Here is a 17,272-nt window from a genome sequence, read left to right on the forward strand (position 1 = left end):
TCTTGGTATGCATCACAGAATGGTTGTTGGTGATAGTGTATTGGAGGGGCTTGTTGCCAAGAGGGTTGATCAAATCCTGGTGGCTCCTCCCATCCTTGATTATTCAAACCTTGATGCCTGTTCTCATTATAACTTCCATTCCTTACAACAACATTGGAACCAAACTTAAAGCGACAAGGGTGAGAATTCATAGCAGCTAATAAAAATTAAAAAAAAACAAATAAATAAGCAAAAACAAATATTTACAATAACCAATAATAAGGCACACGTTTGCAATTCCCCGGCAACGGCACCATTTTGACGAACTAAACCAGCAAAGAATTTTTTCGTACAAAAGTTTTGGTTATCACAAGTAACAAAACCCCTAAAAAGTAATAACCGAAGTATTTAAACCTCAGGTCGTCTCTCAAGGAATTGCAGGGAGGTGAATTTATTATTGGTTATGAGTTTTGTGAGAAATTTGGAGTTTGGGCAATGGGCACAAAAATAATTATAAATTAAAGTAATGAAAATTAACAAGAGGTTTTATGTAATTAAATTAAAAAGCCTTGACCGGAGGTATGATTAATTGGAAGTTCTATCCTTGTTGGAATTTTCTCAAGTGCAGTATCAAAAGGTTGTTATTTTCACTTAGTTAACCCTTACTAAATAAAGGAAAGTCAAGTGATTGAGCTAACTCTTATTCGCAAATCCTAGTCCTCTCCCTTGGGAAGGTCTAGCGTTAGTAAATACAGAATTAGCCAACAACTTCCAATTTAACTAATCACTTGAGCATTCCAACTCAAGTGTCTCCTTTTAATCAACCCCCAAGTCAAGTTGGGAGTCTACTCTGTAATCATGCATACCATCTTTGTTGTTGGGAGTTTGGAATAGAAAAGAGACATGATAATGGAAATAAAATTGAAAGCAATTAAATAAATAATAAAATTGAGAAGAAACAAATTAAATTAGAAGAGAAATCAAATTAAAGGAACATTGAACCTGGAATTAAGAAGAAGTAAACCTAACCTTTAAGAGGAATCCTAATCCTAAATCCTAAGAGAGAGGAGAGAGCCTCTCTTTCTAGAAACTACATCTAAAACCTAAAAACTGTGAATATGAAAGTTGTATTCCATGTTGTCTTTTGAATGGATGCATTCCCCCACTTTATAGCCTCTAATCTGTGTTTTTTGGGCTTGGATTTGGGCCGAAAAGGAGTCCAAAAATCACTGGGGACGTTTTCTGCAATTTTCTGCACGTGGCGTCCGTCACGCGTGCGCGTGGGTCACGCGTGCGCATCATTTGGAAGTTTTTCTTGTCACGCGTACGCGTCGCTTGTGCTTTGCGCTAGGCATGCGTTTGCGTCGCTGCCATTTCCTTCAAAACTTCATTTTTGCACGTTCCTTCCACTTTCGCATGTTTCCTTCCTGTTCTCTAAGCCATTCCTACCTTATAAAGTCTAAAAATACTCAACACACGGATCACGACATCAAATGGTAATAAAAGATAATTAAAATTAATAATTTTTTGGTCTAGGAAACATATTTTCACATATATTATGGAGTAAGGAATGAATTGTAAAACCATGCAATTTATATGAATAAGTGAGCAAAGACTTGATAAAAACCACTCAATTGAGCAGAATATAAACCATAAAATAGCGGTTTATCACAGCCAGATACAACTATAGCGTGTGAAAGAAAATCCAGTTGAAATCCCAACTTGTAATCCATCATTTTAAATAATACACATCTCTTATTTCAAACTACACTTGGTAAGTCATTTTTACAAATTAATTACACTACAAGAAAGATGTTGAGTACCTTCGGATTTAGCGTTGACTTGCGCCAGTAAATTTACTGTCGGATTTTTCGACAGAAAGGTGATGCGTTCACATCTTGAGTTATTTTTTGTCTTTAATTCATTGTTTTCTAAGGTTTAATTACAGTCTTATCTTCTAATCTTGTCACTTTTAAGTATCTTTTGCTACTAAGGTATTTGCTAAGTGTTTTGAAGAAATTTTGATTAGAAGAAAGGCAAATCAAGCATAAAAAAAAGATGATCAAAGGAGCAACAAAATAAAGTTCTTGAAGAAGCAGGAGGTGTGCGCACACACACAGAGGACCGCACGCACTAATCAGAGAGTGGCTCTTAGCGCATGCGTACGCATGTGCGTAGCATATGTACCCAAACTTGAAGGAGTCGTCATGCCATGCAGGGCGTGCCATGCCTTAGGATCGCCAAAATTAAAGACTTGCCACACTAAAGAAAGTGTGCCATGCTATGCAAGACGTATCATGCCCTGAAGGAACAATCCCATGTTATGCGTACGCACAAGCCCACTTCAAGCAAGGGAGTGTGCCACGCTGTGCATAGCATGCCATGCTTCATAGCAATCACAAAAAGGCGTGATATATTCAAAGAGAGGCGTGCCATGCATGAGGAGCCAAGTCAATCCCTAGAGCAATGATGAGCGGATAATTTATACGCTTTTTGGCATTATTTTTAGGTAGTTTTTAGTAGGATCTAGCTACTTTTTAGTATATTTTTATTAATTTTTAAGCAAAATTCACATTTCTAGACTTTACTATGAGTTTGTGCATTTTTCTGTGATTTTAGGTATTTTCTGGCTGAAATTGAGGGACCTGAGCAAAAATCTTATTCAGAGGCTAAAAAGGACTGCAGATGTTGTTGGATTCTGACCTCCCTGTACTTGAAATAGATTTTCTGGAGCTGCAGAAGCCCAATTGGTGCTCTCTCAATTGCGCTGGAAAGTAGACTTCCTGAACTTTCCAGCAATATATAATAGTCTATACTTTGCCTGAGTTTTGACGATGCAAACTGGTGTTCAAACGCCAACTTCCTGCCCTATTCTGGCGTTAAACACCAGAAACAGGATAAAAGCTGGAGTTAAATGCCCAAACTGGCATAAAAGCTGGCGTTTAACTCCAAGAAAAGTCTCTACATACGAAAGCTTCAATGCTCAGCCCAAGCACACACCAAGTGGGCCCGGAAGTGGATCTCTGCAGCATTTACTTATTTCTGTAATCCTAGTAACTAGTTTAGTATAAATAGGACTTTTTACTATTGTACTGAGCATCTTTGGATCATATTTTGATCTTTTGATCACTTTTGGGAAGCTGGCCATTCGGCCATGCCTAGACCTTGTTCTTATGTATTTCCAACGGTGGAGTTTCTACACCTCATAGATTAAGGTGTGGAGCTCTGCTGTTCCTCGAGTATTAATGCAAAGTACTATTGTTCTTCTATTCAATTCAAGCTTATTCTTATTCCAAGATATTCATTCGCACACAAGAACATGATGAATGTGATGATCAAGTGACACTCATCACCATTCTCACTTATGAACGCGTGCCTTCACATCGTTTCTCCTATGACAATGGGGAATCTGAATCTGAGATTAAAACCTTCGTGGTATAGGCTAGAAACAATTGGCAGCATTCCTGAGATCCGAAAAGTCTAAACCTTGTCTGTGGTATTCCGAGTAGGATATGGAAATGGATGATTGTGACGAGCTTCAAACTCATGACTGTTGGGCATAGTGACAGACGCAAAAGGATCACTGGATCCTATTCTAACACAAGTGAGAACTGACAGCTGATTAGCCATGCGGTAGTTGTGCCTGGTATTTTTCATCCGAGACGAGAAATCCGACAGTTGATTAGCCGTACAGAAACCGTAGAGGACCATTTTCACTAAGAGGACGGGAGGTAGCCATTGACAATGCTGATCTCCAACATACAGCTTGCCATGGAAGGGAGTATGAATGATTGAATGAAGACAGTAGGAAAGCATAGATTCAAAAGGAATAACGCATCTCCATACGCTTATCTGAAATTCTCACCAATGAATTACATAAGTATCTCTATCTTTATTTTATGTTTATTTATCTTTTAATTATCAAAACTCTATAACCATTTGAATCCGCCTGACTAAGATTTACAAGATGACCATAGCTTGGTTCAAGACGACAATCTCTGTGGGATTGACCCTTACACAAAGTACAAAATGTAAAGGAGTCTTCGCTTTCCAAAGAGAGTCTGACATGCTTAACGAAGTGCATCACGTCCTGCATCTGAAAATAAAATCCAACAACGGATGAGAACTCTAAGGTTCCAAGTAGGATAATAATTCCAAATAGAGACAATGTAAAAAGATATGAACCCGTTAGGCAATCCTAAACTCCATTCAACACAAGGTTCAAGCCCAGGATCATTTCTAATCCAAATAAGGTAAACAAACTTAGTCTCAGTAATACTAGTGATCTCAAAATCTCAATTTTTTATATACAAGTCATTATCTATCTCTATATCATAATTGTCCAAATTCAGTAATTCTACATCAAAATTCAGTGCCAATGGTATCGATTCATTCTCAATCCAGAGTAAGTAGGACAAACCACAACCTTTGCGTCTACCTAAATAGTTCAAATATCAATCAATTCCATTACCAATCATATCAATTCATCGCATCAAGAACAACCATCAACGTCACCATTTCCAGCATAAAGGATTTCTTAGTTATTCAATCACATACAAAACAATACAAAGAATAATAAGTAGAGAGAACAGATAATACAATTAGCTCAATTAGCATATAGATATAATTGTTCAACAAGGAAAGCCAAATACAAGATGCACACTCAATTAATACACACAAATACAAATGATGCATGTCTGCCCTATGGCCAACGAGCTTATTTGTCGGTTATACAGCCAAGTCCGACATGTACGATAGCGAACCCTGAACAGTCCCTTAGTGCATGTATCTCGAAGAGGTATTCACTTTCCTTGGAGGAATTATCCGGAAAAGGCTAAGTATCCGACCACATCTTACTATGGAGGGTCAATAAAGTTTTAAATCTCAACCCGGAGCAAGTTGGGCGAACCACACCCTTGCATTTACCCAGGGAATTTCAAATCTCATTCTCAACCCAAACCAATTGGGGCAAACTACATCCTTGCATCTACCCAAGGAGTCTCAAATCTCAACCCGGAGTAAGTAGGGCGAACCACACCCTTGCATCTATCCAGGAAGGTACCATTCTCAATCAAACTCATCCTCATCATCTAATCATGTCATCTCATCCCCTTCAATCACTTTCAATTCATTTCAAGCTCAACCCAGAGTAAGTGGGACAAACCACACCCTTGCATCTATCCAAGGAGGTATCATTCTCAATCAAACTTATTCTCATCATCCAACCATGTCAACTCATCCCCCGCAATCACTTCCAATTCATTACAATCACAATAATTTCCTTCTCAACAGTTTTTACCCTCTAATCCACCATCTCTATACTCAATATAGGAGTTACAGAAGTTTACAAGCTTGCCAGAAAAGCTAAACAGTCAAAAACATAATTTTTTGGAGAAAATAGGACCTGTGCGTACGCATCACCCTTAACGTTAGGATTTTTGCTAGTATATAATTTTACAAAAATGTAATTGCGTTGTGAGTATAGATTCTAAACCAACAGAAAATCCATTCGTACAAACGTTTTGGTTGTCACAAGTAACAAACCCCTAAATAAATTGATAACCGAAGTATTTAAACCTCGGGTCGTCTTCTCAAGGAATTACAGGGAAGTATGATTTATTATTGGTTATAAAAAAACAGTGTTTGGGTTTGAAAAAGGTTTTAGGCGAGAGAAATAGATTGCAAGAATTAATAAATTAATAACTAATAAAACTCTTGGCAATGTATGAAAACTGGAAGTCCTATCCCAGTTATCCTTATCAATTGTGATGAGAATTGGATTTTTCTTCCACTAAGTTAACCTCTAACTATGAAGGTAAGTCAAGTGGATGGAATAAGTTCGGTTCCTCAGGTCCTAGTCTTTCCTTGGAAAAGGCTAGAGTTAGTGGAACTCGAATTAATTCTTGAAGAATTCCAATTTTCAGTCAACAATGAGTTTGATAACTCAAGAGTTACCAATTAATCAATTAAAGCCAAGAATATAAAAAGCTAAATGAAAATCATAGATCTGAAAATACCTCAAATGTATTTAAATATAAATTTAAATCTAACATGGAAAGATTTATGAATCAAATGGGCAACATAAGTAATTGACAGATAAAAGTATTAGAGTATCTAAAAGTAGAAGAGAAACATAAATTAAAGAACCTGGTATGAAGAAACAATCCTAATCCTAATAGAAATCCTAATCCTAAATCCTAAGAGAGAGGAGAGAGCCTCTCTCTCTAAAAACTACATCTAAAACTAAAAATTATGAGTTATGAAATCTTAATTATGAATGGATGCATTTTTCCACTTTATAGCCTCTAATCTGTGTTCTCTGGGCCGAAAACTGGGTCAGAAATAGCCCAGAAATCGCTGATTGTAAAATCTGGTCCGTACAGGTCACGACAAAGTGACGCGGAGGCGTCATCCACGCGTTTGCGTGGAATGAGATTCGCAGATACGACGTGTCCGCGTAGAGCGCGTGTTCGCGTCGCCTACCTGTATGGCCACTATGGTAAATTATATATCAAATCGAAGTCCCAGACGTTAGCTTTCCAACGCAAGTGGAACCGCATCATTTGGACCTCTATAGCTCAAGTTATGACTGTTTGAGTGCAAAGAGGTCAGGCTAGACAGCTTAGCAATTTCTTCAACTTCTTGTATTCCTTCCACTTTTGCATGCTTCCTTTCCATCCTCTAAGCCATTCCTGCCCTGTAATCTCTGAAATCACTTAACACATATATCAAGGCATCTAATGGTACTAAGAGAGGATTCAAATAAAAGAAAATAAAATCCAAAGAAGCATGTTTTTAATTATAGCACGAAATCAGGAAGGAATTGTAAAACCATGCAAATCATATGCATAAGTGGGTAAAGAGTTGATAAAAACCACTCAATTGAGCACAAGATAAACCATAAAATAGTGGTTTATCAACCTCCCCATACTTAAACATTAGCATGTCCTCATGCTAAGCTCAAGAGAAGCTATAAATAAGTGAAGAGGAATGATAGAGAGTATGCAGTGCAACCTATCTATGTGAATGCAACTACATGCAAAATGTTTCTACCTACTTGGTTAAAAGTAAACAAGTTCTTCAAGACAAATATGAATCAAATTCCACTAATTCAAATTACACAATAAAAAACAAGTAAACTTGTAAGAAGATAGCTCATGAAAGCAGGGAACATAGAATTAAGCACTGAACCCTCACTGGTAGTGTATATCACTCTAGTCTCTCAAGTGTATAGGGTACTTCACTCTAATCTTCTCTAATCATGCTTTCTAAACTTTGTTCTTCAGCTAACCAATCAACAAATATTTAGTATACCAATGCAAACATCATGAGGTCTTTTCAAGGTTGTAATGAGGCTGAGGTAAAGGTGAGGATGTATATATAAGGCTAAGTGAGCTAACAAAGTGAATCCTTGAGTAGTCTAAGATCTCACCTAACATATACATACTTTATACAATTTAAAATGCTTTACCTAGCTACCCAAATTTTTTCACTTTTGTATTACATGCTCATGTATCAAACTTATTTTTGAATTTTGTCCCATGTGCATTGGTTCTTTTTATTTTGCATTCGGGGTAATATATATATATTCTTTTTTTGTATCCCCTTATTTAATTACTTAATACTAATTTTTTTTGTCAATGCACATGGTAATTTAATTATTTTGATTTCATATGAGCATGCTTCCCAAATTTTCAAATAACTTATTCAATTTAATACCTTTTTTCCTATCATCCCATGTTCCCATAAAATTCTCCACACTTAAATTATACACAATATCTATCTTAAGCTAACCAAGGATTCAACTTGGGATTTTTTAATTTGTTTTTTTGCTTAAGGCTAGTAATGTGGTTATAAAACAAAAGGGGATTAAAAAGCTCAAGGTGGCTGATAAGGGTGACATAAAAGGGCAGGCTTATTTGGGATAAGTAAGCAAAAACAAGTAATGGCCTCAATCATATGCAAGCATGTAAATATACTAAGCAATGGACATATAGACTGAAACAAAGTAAAGATTGCAATTATAGAGAAGAAAACACACAAGAATAAAATATTATAGTTAAATAATGTAACCATGCAATTAAGCTCAAAATCTCACAGGTTGTGTATTTTTTGGCTCAAAAACTATGTTCCAAATACAACTTCAAACAAATTTAACACAATTTTTTTTTCAATTCAAATTAGTGGAATATTATAAAATAGAGTCTTGAAAAGAAATTTATTACTTTAACCAAGTAGTAACTAAATGCATAAAATCAAACAAACATGCAATCAAATATGCAAATGCAGCAATGAACAAACAAAGAAAATAGAATATTGGTGTTGAAAAGAAGGTAACTAACCCCTGGAAGTCGGTATCGACCTCCCCACACTTAAAGATTGCACTGTCCTCGGTGCATGCTAAGTTGTACAAGTGGATGGGGGTTGTGGTTCCTCGGCTAGTGCTCTTTTTGTTCCTTTCCTTGCCGATGGCTTGGGAGTAGCTTTCTCTTTACCTTTCTTGGTGGCCATCCTGAAAAGGAAAAAAGAAAGTAACTTTTAAAGCTAATGGTTAGAGCAAGGAAGAGAATGGGAAAGGTGGTAATCAATGCACAGGAATTGATAATGATGTGAACACATGGTCATGGCTACATATGGCAAATCAACAATTGAAATATAGGAAGTGCATGTGAAGACAGTCAAATGCCAGGTGTTTATTGGCATGCCGGCAAGGGCATGAGTAGCATAGATCAAGCATTCAATGTCCAAGTTAGATTACCAAGGCTTTCAAACTGACAACATATTTGTAATAACAATTATATTCAAGTAATAAAATATAAAAAGGGTTTTGTGAAAAGCAAGCATTTAGAGTAGTAGAATAATAGAAAAGTAGTGCACAATGCCATACGGGCGTTTTTACAAACACATAGCATGCATGTTAAATAAGGAATGGAAAATATTAATTTGAACATGCAAGCAACCCTATAAAAAATAATATATAATTGTCAAACAATTTCTTAACAATCCACAAGCAAAATAATGACCCAAATAAATTTCCAACACCAATTAAAATAATGCAATGAATGAAAGTATGCAAATAAATTAAATAAAATAAGATGGAAGTGAAGAGGGATGAAAATTTAAAGAGATGAAGAAGAAGAAAGTAAGAAAAGGAAGAAGAAAGAAATAAGAAGGGAAAGAAAAGATTTAGATTTGGGGAAGAAAAGAGAAGATATCTTGGCTGATCTGGATAAGCTGTGCGGCGCAGGCGACGCGAACGCGTGAGTGACGCGTTCGCGTGGGTGGCGCTATTGTCAAGTGACGCGGCCGCGTGGGGCACGCGGTCGCGTGAGTGAATTTGTGCTACTAGCGCGAGGGCAGCCGGGCGCTCGCGCAACTTTCTGTTTGAAACTCATTTTGCCAAAATTTTGGGTGATGCGGTCGCGTGGGGGACACGATCGCGTGATAAGCCATTTTATGAGGATTGATGCGGACGCGTGGGGCACGCGTTCGCGTGGTAGGGCTTGTGCTGCTAGCACGAGTCCAGCCTAATTCCAGCTCAACTTTCGGCCATACACCCTTATACGTCGATTTACAGGGCCACGCGGTCACGTAGGTGACGCGGACGCGTGGGGAGGCTGTTTTGTGAATGACGCAATCGCGTCATCCACGCGGTCGTGTGGATTAGTTTGTGCCAAAGGCACACCTCCAGCCACACTTTCGCGTGACTCTCTGTTAAGTCTCGTTTCTTCCTAAGGCACAGAGGACGCTGACGCGTCGGCGACGCTGTCGCGTCGCGTGCCCTTTTCTTTTTTTTTTATAATGCAGTATGCAAAATGAAATGCTTAATATAAATGCTATGCATGATTCCAGGTTCAATCAAAACTCAAAAACAGACCAAAATTAAAACTGAAAAAAGGAACGATCATACCATGGTGGGTTGTTTCCCACCTAGCACTTTTAGTTAAAGTCCTTAAGTTGGACATTTGATGAGCTTCCTGCTATGGTGGCTTGTGCTTGAATTCGTCCAGAAATCTCCACCAGTGTTTGGGATGCCAGCATCCTCCGAGGTCCCAAACAAGGCACGTAAAGCCTTTGAGCAGTTTCAAACAGGTTTCTAGGCTCCCGGGGTATTGAATGTCAGAGCGGATTCCAGGATCCCAAACTCTGCTTTTGCACCCGTCTTCTTGTTGATCAATATTGTTCCATCCGGATGGTAAGCAGTCTGAATTCTCACTAAAGTGGCCAAACAACTTCCTAGACCCTTTCAGTTGAGCTCTACACCAACCTTTGCGTTTAAACTTAAAGCTTCCAACCATAATGAACCTTGCAGGACAATTCTTACCACTGACCATCTTCCTCTTACTCTTAATGCCACAAAGAGCTCTAAGTTGACCATCCATCTCCAGTAACCCATATTCAAGTGGAATTAGAAAGCTAAGGGATATAAATTTTACCCACTTGAATGTTGTGAAGGATGATGGCAACTTAGAGGGAGGTGTTTTTAATGAACGTACAAGCTCCATTCCCTTGTGCTCTTCTTTGACATCTTCCACCTCTTTGCAAGCTTCTTCAATATCAACCTCTTCCTCTTGGTAGCTTTCTTCTAATTCAATTTCTTTTTCATTGTTCACCAAGGGCATGGGAGGTTGTGCCTCTTCTTCTTGAATCTCCATCTCTTGATTAACCTCTTCCAAGTCTTCTATCATGACATGCCTTGGAGGTTGTACACCCTCTTCAGCATCAATTTCAATCCCCAGCAATGGCGCCATTTTGACGTTAGGATTTTTGCTAGTAAAGAATTTTACAAAAATGTAATCGCGTTGTGAGTATAGATTCTAAACCAACAGAAAATCCCTTCGTACAAACGTTTTGGTTGTCACAAGTAACAAACCCCTAAATAAATTGATAACCGAAGTATTTAAACCTCGGGTCATCTTCTCAAGGAATTGCAGGGAAGTATGATTTATTATTGGTTAAAAAAAATAGTGTTTGGGTTTGAAAAAGGTTTTAGGCAAGAGAAATAGATTGCAAGAATTAATAAATTAATAACTAATAAAACTCTTGGAAATGTATGAAAACTAGAAGTCCTATCCCAGTTATCCTTATCAATTGTGATGAGAATTGGATTTTTCTCCCACTAAGTTAACCTTTAACTATGAAGGTAAGTCAAGTGGATGGAATAAGTTTGGTTCCTCAGGTCCTAGTCTTTCCTTGGAAAAGGCTAGAGTTAGTGGAACTCGAATTAATTCTTGAAGAATTCCAATTTTCAGTCAACAATGAGGTTGATAACTCAAGAGTTACCAATTAATCAATTAAAGCCAAGAATATAAAAAGCTAAATGAAAATCATATATCTGAAAATACCTCAAATGTATTTAAATATAAATTTAAATCTAACATGGAAAGATTTATGAATCAAATGGGCAACATAAGTATTTGACAGATAAAAGTATTAGAGTATCTAAAAGTAGAAGAGAAACATAAATTAAAGAACCTGGTATGAAGAAACAATCCTAATCCTAATAGAAATCCTAATCCTAAATTCTAAAAGAGATGAGAGAGCCTCTCTCTCTAAAAACTACATCTAAAACTAAAAATTATGAGTTATGAAAGTTTAATTATGAATGGATGCATTCCCCCACTTTATAGACTCTAATCTGTGTTCTCTAGGCCAAAAAGTGGGTCAGAAACAGCCAAAAAATCGCTGATTGTGAAATCTGGTCCGTACAGGTGGCAGCAAAGTGAGGCGGAGGCATCATCCACGCGTTTGCGTGGAATGAGATTCGCAGATACGATGCGTCTGTGATGAGCGGATAATTTATACGCTTTTTGACATTGTTTTTAGGTATTTTTTTAGTATGATCTAGTTACTTTTAGGGATGTTTTCATTAGTTTTTATGCTAAATTCACATTTCTGGACTTACTATGAGTTTGTGTGTTTTTCTATGATTTCAATTATTTTCTGGTTGAAATTGAGAGACCTGAGCAAAACTCTGATAGGAGGCTGACAAATGACTGCTGATGCTGTTGGAATCTGACCTCCCTGCACTTAAAATGGATTTTCTGGAGCTACAGAACTCCAAATGGTGCGCTCTCAACGGCGTTGGAAAGTAGATATCCAGAGCTTTCCAGCAATTTATAATAGTCTATACTTTAGTCAAGATTTGACGACTTAAACTGGCACTCAACGTCAGTTTTATGCTGCATTCTGGAGTCAAACGCCAGAAACACGTCACGAACCAGAGTTGAACGCCCAAAACACGTTACAAATTGGCGTTCAACTCCAAGAGAAGCCTCAGCTCATGGAAAGATCAAGCTCAGCCCAAACATACACCAAGTGGGCCCCAGAAGTGGATTTATGCATCAATTACTTACTTTTGTAAACGCTAGTAGCTAGTTTATTATAAATAGAACTTTTTACTAGTGTATTAGACATCTTTGGTCTCAGTTTTACATTATTCATCCTAGGAGGCTATTGATCACATTTTGGGGGCTGGCCTCTCGGCCATGCCTGGACCTTTCACTTATGTATTTTCAACGGTGGAGTTTCTACACACCATAGATTAAGGGTGTGGAGCTCTGCTGTACCTCAAGTTTTAATACAATTACTACTATTTTCTATCCAATTCGATTTATTCCTATTCTAAGATATTCGTTGCACTTCAACTTGATGAATTTGATGATCCGTGACATTCATCATCATTCTCACCTATGAATGCGCATGACTGACAACCACTTCCGTTCTACCTTAGACCGTGCGTATATCTCTTGGATTCCTTAATTAGAATCTTCGTGGTATAAGCTAGAATTGATGGCGGCATTCATGGGAATCCGGAAAGCCTAACCTTGTCTGTGGTATTCCGAGTAGAATTCCGGGATTGAATGACTGTGACGAGCTTCAAACTCCTGAAGGCTGGACGTTAGTGACAGACGCAAAAGAATCACTGGATTCTATTCCAACCTGATTGAGAACCGACAGATGATTAGCCGTGCTGTGACAGAGCATTTGGACCATTTTTACTGAGAGGATGGGATGTAGCCATTGACAACGGTGATGCCCTACATACAGCTTACCATGGAAAGGATTAAGAATGATTGGATGAAAACAGCAGGAAAGCAGAGATTCAGAAGGAACACAGCATCTCCATGCACCTATCCAAAATTCCCACCATTGGATTACATGAGTAACTTTATCTTTATTTTCTATTTATTTTGTTAATCATATTTAAACCAATAATCTCTTAAATTAGTTAAATCCGCCTGACTGGGATTTACAAGATGACCATAGCTTGCTTCATACCAACAATCTCTGTGGGATCGACCCTTACTCATGTAAGGTATTACTTGGACGACCCAGTACACTTGCTGGTTAGTTGTGCGGAGTTGTGACAAAGTGAGATTCACGTTTGAGAGCACCAAATCTTTGGATCCATTGTTGATGATCACAATTTCGTCCACCATGTTTTTGGCGCCGTTGCCGGGGATTGTTCGAGTATGGACAACTAACGGTTCATCTTGTTGCTCAGATTAGGTAATTTTCTTTTTGTTTTGTTTTCAAAAAATTTTCAAAAATTTTTTTTCCTTTTTTTTGAAAATAAATAAAGAAAATACAAAAAAAATCATAAAATCATAAAAACCAAAAATATTTTTTGGTTCTTGTTTGAGTCTTGAGTCAATTTTTAAGTTTGGTGTCAATTGCATGTTTTAAAAATTATTATGTATTTTTTCAAAAATTCCATGCATTCATAGTGATCTTCATGATCTTCAAGTTGTTCTTGGTAAATCTTCTTGTTTGATCTTGATGTTTTCTTGTTTTGCGTCTTTTATTGTTTTTCATATGCATCTTTGCATTCATATTTTCTAAGCATTAAAGATTTCTAAGTTTGGTGTCTTACATGTTTTCTTTGCATCAAAAATATGTTCATGATGTTCATCATGATCTTCAAAGTGTTCTTGGTGTTCATCTTGACATTCATAGTGTTCTTGCATGCATCATGTGTTTTGATCCAAAATTTTCATGTTTTGGGTCATTTTTTTGTTTTTCTCTCTCATCATTAAAAATTCAAAAAAATCAAAAAATATATTTTCCTTAATTTTCTCATAATTTTCGAAAATTTGAGTTGACTTAGTCAAAAAATTTTAAAATTATTTGTTTCCTACAAGTAAGGTCAAATTTTCAAATTTAAAAATCTTATCTTTTCAAAATCTTTTTCAAAAATCAAATCTTTTTCATTTTTCTCACTATTTTTCGAATTTTTTTTAAATTGAATTTTAAAATCTTTTTCTTATCTTTAATTCATGATTTTCAAAGGCTTTACTAACAATTAATGTGATTGATTCAAAAATTTGAAGCTTGTTACTTTCTTGTTAAGAAAGGTTCAATCTTTAATTTCTAGAATCATATCTTTTAGTTTCTTGTTAGTCAAGTAATTAATTTTAATTTTAAAAAAATCAAATCTTTTTCAAAAAATCTTTTTCAATCATATATTTTTAATCACATCTTTTTAAAATTATATCTTTTTCAAAAATTTGATTTTAAAATATCTTATCTAACTTCTTATCTTCTTATCTTTTCAAATTTGATTTTAATATCTTTTTCAACTAACTAATTAACTTTTTGTTTGTTTCTTATCTTTTTCAAAACTACCTAACTACTCTCTCCTCTCTAATTTTCAAAAATATCTCACCCCTTTTTCAAAAATTTTTTTTAATTAACTAATTGTTTCAAATTTTAAATTTTAATTTTAATTTCATCTTTTCTTTTAATTTTCGAAAATCATTAATTGATTTTCAAAATTAATTTTCGAATTCTCTCTCATATTATTCTATTTATTTATTCATTCACTAACGCTTCTCTTCACCTCTCTTCATCTCAATTTACTACCCCTATCCTTACCCTTCTGTTTGGATTCTCCTTTCTTTATTCCTTTTCTTCTACTAACAATAAGGAACCTCTTTACTGTGACATAGAGGATTCCTCTTTCTTTTCTTGTTCTCTTCTTCCCTATATGAGCAGGAACAAGGAAAAAGGCATTCTTGTTGAAGCTGACCCTGAACCTGAAAGGACTCTGAAGAGGAAATTAAGAGAAGCTAAATTACAACAATCCAGAGACAACCCTACTGAAATTTTTGAACAGGAAAAAGACATGGCAGCCGAACCTAACAACAATAATGTAAGGAGGATGCTTGGTGATTATACTACACCTACTTCCAAGTTTGATGGAAGAAGCATCTCAATCCGTACCATTGGGGCAAACCATTTTGAGCTGAAACCTCAACTAGTTGCTCTAATGCAACAAAACTGCAAGTTTCATGGACTTCCATCAGAAGATCCCTATCAGTTTTTAACTGAGTTCTTGCAGATCTGTGAGACTGTAAAGACGAATGGAGTAGATCCTGAAGTCTACAGGCTCATGCTTTTCCCTTTTGCTGTAAGAGACAGAGCTAGAACATGGTTGGATTCACAACCTAAAGATAGCCTGGACTCCTGGGATAATCTGGTCACGGCCTTCTTGGCTAAGTTCTTTCCTCCTCAAAAGCTGAGCAAGCTTAGAGTGGATGTTCAAACCTTCAAACAAAAAGATGGTGAATCCCTCTATGAAGCTTGGGAAAGATACAAACAGATGACCAAAAGATGTCCTTCTGACATGTTTTCAGAATGGACCATGATAGATATATTCTATTATGGTCTATCTGAGTTCTCTAAGATGTCATTGGACCATTCTACAGGTGGATCCATTCACCTAAAGAAAACGCCTGCAGAAGCTCAAGAACTTATTGACATGATTGCAAATAACCAATTCATGTACACTTCTGAGAGGAATTCTGTAAATAATGGGACGCCTCAAAGGAAGGGAGTTCTTGAAATTGATGCTCTGAATGCCATATTGGCTCAGAACAAAGTATTGACTCAGCAAGTCAACATGATTTCTCAAAGTCTGAATGGATGGAAAAATGCATCCAACAGTACTAAAGAGGCATCTTCTGAAGAAGAAGCTTATGATCCTGAGAACCCTGCAATGGCAGAGGTAAATTACATAGGTGGACCTTATGGAAACACCTATAATTCATCATGGAAAAATCATCCAAATTTCTCATGGAAGGATCAACAAAAGCCTCAACAAGGCTTTAATAATGGTGGAAGAAACAGGTTTAGCAATAGCAAGCCTTTTCCATCATCTTCTTAGCAACAGATAGAGAATTCTGAGCAGAGCTCCTCTAATTTAGCAAATATATTCTCTGATCTGTCTAAGGCCACTTTAAGTTTCATGAGTGAAACAAGGTCCTCCATCAGAAATTTGGAGGCACAAGTGGGCCAGCTGAGTAAGAAAGTAACTGAAACTCCTCCTAGTACTCTCCCAAGCAATACAGAAGAGAATCCAAAGAGAGAGTGCAAGGTCATTGATATAGTCAATATGGCCGAATGCATAGAGGGAGGAAAGGATGAAAATCCTAGTGAGGAAGACCTCCTGGGACGTCCTCTGAGCAAGAAGGAGTCCCCTATTGAGGATCCAAAGGAATCTGAGGCTCATATAGAGACTATAGAGATTCCATTAAATCTCCTTCTGCCATTCATGAGCTCTGAAGATTATTCTTCCTCTGAAGAGGATGAAGATGTAACTGGAGAGCAAGTTGCTCAATATTTAGGAGCTATCATGAAGCTGAATGCCAAGTTGTTTGGTAATAAGACTTGGGAAGGTGAACCTCCTTTGCTCACTAGTGAACTAGATACATGGGTTCAACAAACATTACCTCAAAAGAGACAAGATCCTGGCAAATTCTTAATACCCTGTACCATAGGTACCATGACCTTTAACAAGGCTCTATGTGACCTGGGGTCAAGCATAAATCTTATGCCACTCTCTGTAATGGAGAAACTGGAGATCATTGAGGTACAGCCTGCCTTATTCTCATTACAATTGGCAGACAAGTCAGTAAGACAAGCTTATGAATTAGTAGAGGACGTGTTGGTAAAGGTTAAAGGCTTTTACATCCCTGCTGATTTCATAATCTTAGACACTATGAAGGAGGAGGATGAATGCATCATCCTTGGAAGACCTTTCCTAGCCACAACAGAAGCTGTGATAGATGTTAACAGAGGAGAATTAGTCCTTCAATTGAATGGGGACTACCTTGTGTTTAAGGCACACGACTATCTTTCTATAACAAGGGAGAATAAGCATGCAGAGCTTCTCTCAGTACAGAGTCAAACAGAGCCCCCACAATCAAATTCTAAGTTTGGTGTTGGGAGGCCACAACCAAACTCTAAGTTTGGTGTTGAACCCCCCATATCCAAACTCTAAGTTTGGTAT

At 37.0% G+C, this 17,272-nt stretch overlaps 1 non-coding gene across 1 annotated transcript; it reads right to left on the bottom strand.

Annotated features, from left to right (window-relative positions):
* Positions 1 to 15,505: 15,505 nt before the first annotated feature.
* LOC112704681 (small nucleolar RNA R71) lies at positions 15,506 to 15,609 on the bottom strand. Its single transcript, XR_003155293.1, has one exon. It is a non-coding gene; the product is annotated as a small nucleolar RNA R71 (small nucleolar RNA).
* Positions 15,610 to 17,272: the final 1,663 nt, after the last annotated feature.

Source organism: Arachis hypogaea, chromosome 7 (assembly GCF_003086295.3).
Source record: "Arachis hypogaea cultivar Tifrunner chromosome 7, arahy.Tifrunner.gnm2.J5K5, whole genome shotgun sequence".
Lineage (NCBI taxonomy): Eukaryota > Viridiplantae > Streptophyta > Magnoliopsida > Fabales > Fabaceae > Arachis > Arachis hypogaea.